This window comes from Leptonychotes weddellii, unplaced genomic scaffold, assembly GCF_054177405.1.
Source record: "Leptonychotes weddellii isolate Sample4059 unplaced genomic scaffold, ASM5417740v2 HiC_scaffold_7951, whole genome shotgun sequence".
In the NCBI taxonomy this organism is placed as follows: Eukaryota; Metazoa; Chordata; class Mammalia; order Carnivora; family Phocidae; genus Leptonychotes; species Leptonychotes weddellii.
Window position 1 is genome coordinate 570 of NW_028049942.1, and position 8,503 is coordinate 9,072.

Consider the following 8,503-nt stretch of genomic DNA (forward strand, 5'->3'; position numbering starts at 1 on the left):
TTCAGGATGGATAGGTGAATCACTCAAGATCCATGTTCTGTAATTCCTTTTTTAGAATTAGTTTTGAGCTGAATAAATGTTAAAAATCCACATCTCAGTATTAATAGTTTTAAAAAGGTCACTTTTGTACTCTAATGATTTTTGTCAACTGCACACCATTTGAGATGTACACAGAGTAGGGAAAATTTTACATGAAGATTTAGTCCCTTCTATTCTTAGCCTAAATTAAATACAAACACTCCATTCTCCACCCCAATATGCTTCTTTAAAAGAACACTTTTTTCAAATCAGTATGTACTTTGTCTTGATCCTAAATGTGTTCATTTACTAGTACCTGGAGAGATTTAATAAAAAACCAGGGAATCTGACAAGAGATCCCCAAAATAACATCAGGCTTGTCAGATGGAGGTAAGGACCTAGAGCCTTATGCCCAAGCAGGCCACCAACACACCAGAAGACTCCTTGCTTGTCTTATCTATACAAAACTCACAAGCCTAAATAACAGTAATCTCAATTAAAGCACCTTTAATCAAAAAAAAGGGCAAAGAAAAGAAAAGAGGGCAGCAATTGTATTAATACATACCATTTAGAAGGCCAACTAAAAAAGAAAAAAATATACACTGGTTGATGTCAAGATAGAAGAGCTGAGATTCATTTTATTCATTATTCTATTGTTTTTGCAATAAACACCAATCATAAACTCGAATAAGTACTTCCCTAAGGCCAAAGGTTGGACCTACCTTCCCAGCGTGACTCTTGTGTTGTCTTCTCCTTGTCCAGCATTCCCATCTCTTTCTCCCTCTGGAAGCGGGTCTGTAGCTGCTTGATCTCCTGGTCGTAGTCCTGCCACTCTGGGACAATTCGAACAGCTGCTTCCAGCTTAGGCTCTTTGGTCATTGGATTATTACACTGTGAAAACCCAAATCGCATTATTTCAACCAAGCTGAAGACAGGGCACATTATTCGGAATTCAAAGGTGTGTTTATTCTTGGGTTATAAATCCCAACTGAACAAAAAGAACAACACTGAGGAACCAAATGACAGATTAGCAGAAGCAATGTGCTAGTGGGTCACACAAAGCTTCTACGAAGTTGTAGGGAGTGACAGGAAAGCAGGAAAAGAAAGTTCCTGTGGTAAAATCACAAGGCACAGAGATAATCCCTTAAGGGAAGTAGTAACTTCACTGATTTTAAGTAGTGAAAACAGCCCCATCAGACACTAGAGGACTTGGCTGCCTGCTGCAAGCAGCAGAGATCTATGGATGTAAGACATGCTGCAATCCCCAACCTGCACAACCACAGAGAAGACTAAATAAGATTCTGTGTGTTAATAATGATCTAGTTGTAAACCACACTGGACTAAGAGGCAGAAAAGAATCACAGAGAGCTTACCAAATCTATCGTTTTTGCCCTTTTCTTAGAGGCATCATCACACCATGTTTCACACCAAAGCCACTCTTGAGGGAGTGATTTAATTGGCACCTGATGGATCATGTTATTGGGCAAATCCTGTTTGGTAAAAAGAAAACAAAACACAACAATCTAAAGTTCTGGAGGAAATTTAAATGAATGCATAGCAAATTAGTGAGGATAGCTGCTCATTACATATCACATGCCAATCACAAATTTTTAGAACTGAAAGGGTCTACTAAAAACCTCAGAGAAGCTAAAATATTTATTTGTAATGTTTTTTAAAACCACAAAGTTTAGAAGACTCAAAACATCTACCCATGATAAGCACTTGAAAAACTTTAGCTTAAAGCTCACAAACTGCACCTAGACTTCCCTCCATGAGGGCAACTCTAAGAAAAACTACTATTGCCTCTTGAAAGTTAACTAAGCATAGATGTGGCTTTTATACTTCACAGGTTTGCGTAAGGAAGCTCTGAATCCACCCTGTCAAATGCGGCTTGACCCCAAGTGGATGAAGCTCATATGTTTTTGAGCCAACTGTATGCTTTGAAGCTTTTCTTCTCAGCAACCCTTTTGAGTTTGACACAATAAAACATACCACTGTCTTAAGACACAAACAACCAATATGATCCAGAAATTCTACTTCTGGGTATATGCACAAAGGAATTGAAGCAGGGACTCAAACAGATACCTGTATATCAATGTTCAGAGGCATTATTCACAATAATCAAAAGCTGGAAATAAGCCAAATGTCCATCAACAGATGAATGGATACACAAAATATGGTGTGTGTATGTATACATATAGGTGTGTTTGTATACATATACATACACACACACAATGGAATATTCTTCCATCTTAACAGGAAGGAAATTCTAATAGATGCTATGACATGGATGAAACTTGAAAACATTATACAAAGTGAAATAAGCCAGGTACAAAAAGGAAAAATATTGTATGATTCCAGAAGTATCTAGAATAGGCAAATTCATACAGATAGAAAATAGAATACAGGTTGCCAGGGGCTGGAAAGAGGAAAGAAGAGAGAATTATTGTTTAATGGGTACAGAGTTTCGGTTTGGGATAATGAAAAAGTTCTGGAGATGAACAATTGCACAACACTGTGAATGTACTTAATGCCACTGAACTGTATACTTAAAAATGGTTAAAATGGTAAATTTTATGCATGAATTATACCTAATAATGCAGGTAAAATAAAGACACTCACAGACAAGAAAAACTGAAAAAAACTGTTACTAGTAAACTTACACTAAGGAAAATTAAATGATATTCTTTTTAGGCAGATGGAAAATGATCCTATATGGAAGCCCAGAAATGCAGGGAAGAATGCAGGGTAACCATGTAAGCAAATCTAAATCTTATAGATAGATAATGACTGTATTGTAGGAGAATAACTTCTGGGGTTTAAAATATAGAGAAATCTAAAATACAAAGTAACAGCCATTTAGGCTGAGATGAGGATAAACAGAAGCAAATTCTAAGGTCAGTACTACTCAAACGGTGGTATGCAGACTGCAGCAAGGAGCTTGCTAGGAATGCAGGTTCTTGGACCAGACCATATACCTACTGAATCGGGCAGTGGGGATGGGACCCAGGAATTAATGGTTCAACAAATTCTCCAGGTGAATCTTTTATATATGATAAAATTTGAGAAGCACTGTTCTAATGTTTTTGCACTGTCTGGTAGGTGGATAAAATATACCGGTTAATATTAGCCTTTGCAATTCAGAAACGCATATTATAATCTCTAGGATAATCACTAAAAAAAACTGTAAAAAAGTATATAGTTAATTTAAGGGGCACCTGGCTGGCTCAGTTGGTAGCGCATGCAACTCTTGATCCTGGGGTTGTGAGTCTGAGCCCTATGTTAGGTGTAGAGATTACTTAAAAATTAAAAAATCTTAAAAAAAAGAAAGGTGTGTATAGATAGATAGATAGCTAATAGAGGGAAAATGGAATTATAAAAAAACTCTCAATCTGAAAGAAACTAACTAAGGAGAAAAAAGAAATAGAGCACATGGAATAAGCAGAAATACTAGAAAAGCCTATTTTACTGGTGAATACATAAACTATAAATGGACTAAATGTTCAGATTAAATGACTGTTATACCAAACATAAAAACCAACAGACATAAGCTATTTATAAGAAATAGAACTAAAACATAAGGATAAAGAAAAACTGAAAATAGAAGGACAAAAACAATACCTCATATAACAATAACCAAAGGAAAACTGGAATAGATGCACTAATATTAGGTGAAGCACACTTTAAGAACCCACTTTAAGAACCCAGGGCCCCCCAAAATCATTAAAGTTTCATTTGTAGGAAATATATGACTTCTAAGTTTTTAGGCACCTAATGATATAGTCTAAAAATACATAAAGCAAAATCTGACAAAACCAGAGATGAGGAAGATACCACAATATAGAAAAATATTTTAAACACAATTCTCTCAGTAACTAATAGAAAAACAAACAAAAACCACATAATTTGACCTAATGGCCTATATCTAATATCTACAGGATACAAAACCAAATGAAATGTTTACCAAAACTGATCACATTTGGGTCAACAAACTTCATACACCTGAAATCATACAGAAGAAATCCTCAAACCATAAAGCAACTGAGCTAGAAATTAATAACAATGTAACTAGAAAATTCCCATGTATTTGGAAAAAACTTCTACATAACTCATGAGTCAAAGAAGAAATCATACGGAAAACTAGAAATACATTGTACCAAATGACAAGGAAAATGCTACATATAAAATGTGTGGAATGCAGCCAAAATTCTGGTGAGATAGAATCTGATCACTTCAAATGCATATATTAGAAAAGACTAAGAATCATGAACTAAACACCTATCTCAAGAAGTTAGAAAAAAAATCAACAAATTAAAGAAAGAGGTAAGAAAAATAAAGAATAAATTAGTTAATAGAAAAGAAACATACAGATAGGATGAAAAACATTAAAAGATGCTTCTTTAATTTTTTGGTGAGGTGATAAAGGGAAAAAAGCACAATAAACAATGTCAGGAATTTTTCTTTTTTTTTAATCATCATTTATTTTTTTATCAAGTACAGTGTTTCTGATAGGAATGCCCTTGGAAAAAGAAGAATTGATTTTTTTATAATTTTTTTTATTATGTTATGTTAATCACCATACATTACATCATTAGTTTTTGATGTAGGGTTCCATGATTCATTGTTTGCATATAACACCCAGTGCTCCATTTAGTACGTGCCCTCTCTAATACCCCTCACCAGGCTAACCCCTCCCCCCCTCCCCTCCCCGCTAGAACCCTCAGTTTGTTTCTCAGAGTCCATAGTCTCTCATGGTTCATCTCCCCCTCCGATTTCCCCCCCTTCATTTTTCCCTTCCTGCTATCTTCTTCTTTTTTTTTTTTTTTTTAACATATGTCAGAAATTTTTAAGAGAGAAGACACCAGTATAGATGCTATGGGACTTTAAAAAGATAACTGGAGTGATGAAAGCATTCTGGTTCTTGATACACATTTTTTTTTCTTTTTTGATACACATTTTCTAAAACAGATTATACAGTGTACTTACAATCTCAGCATGTCACTATATAGAGGACAGTACCAGCAACTTCATGATTCTATGTTAGGAAATTTAGAGACAACAAAAACACTGATAAAAGAAGTAATAAAAAATGCCAACAGTCTCATAACTATTAAAGAAACTGAAATCATAATTTAAGCACAAAGAAATTAGAGGCTTCACTAGTGAATTCCACCAAACATTTAAGAAAGAAATAAAGCCAATCTTATAAAAACCAATTACAGGTAAATTAAAAAAAAAAAAAAAAACACAACCCAACTCATTTTATTAAACCTCAATACCAAAATCTGACAGAGATATTACTACAAGCTAATGTCACACAAAAACATAAGTGCAAAATTCTTAAACAAATACTCGCCCCCAAAATCCAGGACTATATAAAAAAATAATAATAAATCATAATCAAGTTGGATTTTATAATTCAGAAATTATATTTAGGTATAAAATTAACTATATGTACAGAATAAAAGAGAAAATCATATTATTTCAGCAGATGTCAAAAATTTACAGAATTTAACACAAGGGATCTTTTTTTTTAAGTATCAAAAAAGAACTAAAAGGAACTTCCTTAATGTGAATAAGAGGTATCTACAGGACATCTACAACAAACATCATACTTAGTGGTGAAATGCTGAATACTTTCATCATTTTGAGTCAAGAATGTCCACTATCAACATTTCTATTCAACATTATGGAAGTCCAGTAAATAGTGAAAGCAAGAAAAAAAATTTTTTAAATGTAAGATTGGAAAAGAAAAAATAAAACTGCCATTATCTGTAGATATATGATGCTTACATATATAGAAAAGACAAAAGTATATATATATATATATATATATTAGCAGGGTGGCTGAGTACGACAAAGAACAAAAATCAGTTGCAATTCTAGATACCAGCAACAAACAGAAACAAAAGGCTTTTAAAAATAACTCTAAAAAGGGGCGCCTGGGTGGCTCAGTCGTTAAGCATCTGCCTTCGGCTCAGGTCATGATCCCAGGGTCCTGGGATCGAGCCCCGCATCGGGCTCCCTGCTCTGTGGGAAGCCTGTTTCTCCCTCTCCCACTCCCTCTGCTTGTGTTCCCTCTTTCGCTGTGTCTCTGTCAAATAAATAAATAAAAATCTAAAAAAAAAAAATAATAACTCTAAAAAAGATGTACAAGATCTCTATGAGGAAAACAATCTACATTATTGAGAGAAATTAAATACAACCCAAATATAAAATCCTAGCAAGTGTTTTTTTCCTCCTGAACTTGACAAGCTCATTCTAAAATGTATATGAAAAAATAAAGGACAAAGAATACTCTAAGACATTCTTTAAGAATGAGGTGGGAGGATTTGATTTACTGGGTATCATGACTTATTACAGAACTAAAGTAACTGAGATATTTGTAGTATGGATGTGAAGATAGACAAATAGACCAATCAAAAACTAGAAGACCCAGAAATGGATCCATGCATATATGGGCACTTCATATATGACAAAGATGGTATTATAGAGCAGTGCATTTCATTGAAAAAAAAAAAAAAAAACTGATATAACTGTATATGTACATAAAAAGTGAAAGTTGAACTCTATCTCAAAAACAAATTCCTCCTGGAATAATGATTTGAATGTGAAAGAAAAAAACAATAAAGCTCATATAAAAAAAAGTATCTTTGTAACTTTAATAGGGGTCAAAAAGCATTAACCATAACAGAAAATATTGACCAGTCTGACTACAAAAGATACCATTAAGAGAGTTAAAGTGGGAAATTCTACAACATATATAACAAAGGATACACTATCAGTATATATAAAAGAATGCCCATAAATCAAGAAGAAAAATTTCAAACAACCCAAATACTTAAATAAGCATATCACAAAAGAGAATACCTAAGTGGCCATAAACACACAAAATGGTACTCAACTTCATTATATTAATAATGGAAATGCAAAATAAAACCACAATGAGGAGCAACATCACAAAAAATGGTAGAGTAAGGAGCTCTGAAAGTTCACCTCTCCATAAAAGCAGCCAAAAACATGACAAAAATAGAACCAACATTTTTCAGAACTCTGGAAATTAACCAAAGGTTTGCAGCAACCTAAGGAGCAACTAAAAGTCAACAAAAAATGGTTGAATGTTGATAAGAACAGTGAATTTTGAGGCATCTGAACTTACCCTATTCCTATTCTCCTGCTCCCCATCAGCCTCAAAAAATAACAGCCTGAACTCCCATACTGGAGAAAGGAGAACGACACTGGAGATCTTTCAAGCTTCATTCCCAAAGCAGAGGCATTAAAGACTGTACTATATAGGCCCGTCTATTCAATCTCAGTTGAACTTAACCCAATGATAAAAAGCTTCTCCTCAGCAGCACTTGAGGATTAAAGCTTTCCAAGGCTGTCTAAAGTGGAGCAAGGAATATACTAAGCAAAATTCTTGACAGGAGAAACCAAAGAATTAGATATCCATAGGAGGCTTTGAAAAGAAAAGATATATTCCTGGGAAAACAGAAAGCCATGCACATGTATAAGGCTCTGAGCATGCTCAGTGGTGTGTGCATAAGCAAGAAAGACCTAATAAAGCCAAAAGCTCTCATCTCTGGTTGATCCTGAGGCTCTATGCAACAAAGAAGGTAGAGTGGTAAACTGCCTGGCTAACTGTTGAGGATGTGTCCCAACATGCACCCAGAGGCTGCTGGCAAAGAATGGAAGTCTTAGGGGTTCTGAACACTTAAGGAAATCTCTGTCCAATTTTAGCTGACCACTAAGCGAATCAGGCAGACCAAAATTGGAGACTTCACAGAACTGGTTTAGAAGTCCAAAAACAAACAATTACTCCTGCAATAGGCAGCAACAATAAACCTTGGGGACGGGGGAAAGTCTGATTTCCAGAGTGCCACACTATATTACTTGAAATTTTCAGTATTCAACAAAAAAGAAGAGACATGTGAAATACCAAATATACAAAACCCATATACAGGGGTAAAAAGTAATCAATAGAAACTATACTTCTGGAGGCCTAGACATTGAATTTACAACACAAGGACTTTATATCGGGTATCTTAAATATGTTCAAATAGGAACAAAGGAAACCAAGTCTAATAGAACTAAAGGAAAGTATATTAATTAGTAATTAATATTATTAGTAATTAGTATTATTAATTAGTATAAATAGTAAATTAGAGAATAAAGAGGTACAAATTATACAAAAGAACCAAACAAAATCTACTGTTGAAAAACACAATAATTTAAATGAAAATTCACTAGATGGGTTTAGCCACAGATTTGAGTAGCAGAAAAAATAATCAGGTCAAGATGGCGGAAGAGTAGGAGACCTGGATGTCATCTGGTCTCAGGAATTCAGCTGGATAGGGATCAAACCATTCTGAACACCTACAAACTCAACAGGAGATCGAAGAAAAGAAGAGCAACAACTCTCTCATAAGAAAAGCGACCACTTTCTGGAAGGTAGGATGTGCAGAGAAGTGAATCCGAGGCGATA

At 34.5% G+C, this 8,503-nt stretch overlaps 1 long non-coding RNA gene across 1 annotated transcript; it reads right to left on the reverse strand.

Moving 5' to 3' along the window:
• Positions 1–291: 291 nt before the first annotated feature.
• On the reverse strand, positions 292–5,946 carry LOC102733869 (uncharacterized). The gene is made up of 2 exons (XR_014142660.1): positions 1,392–5,946; positions 292–909 (listed from the first exon to the last, which is right to left on the reverse strand). It is a non-coding gene; the product is annotated as an uncharacterized LOC102733869 (long non-coding RNA).
• Positions 5,947–8,503: the final 2,557 nt, after the last annotated feature.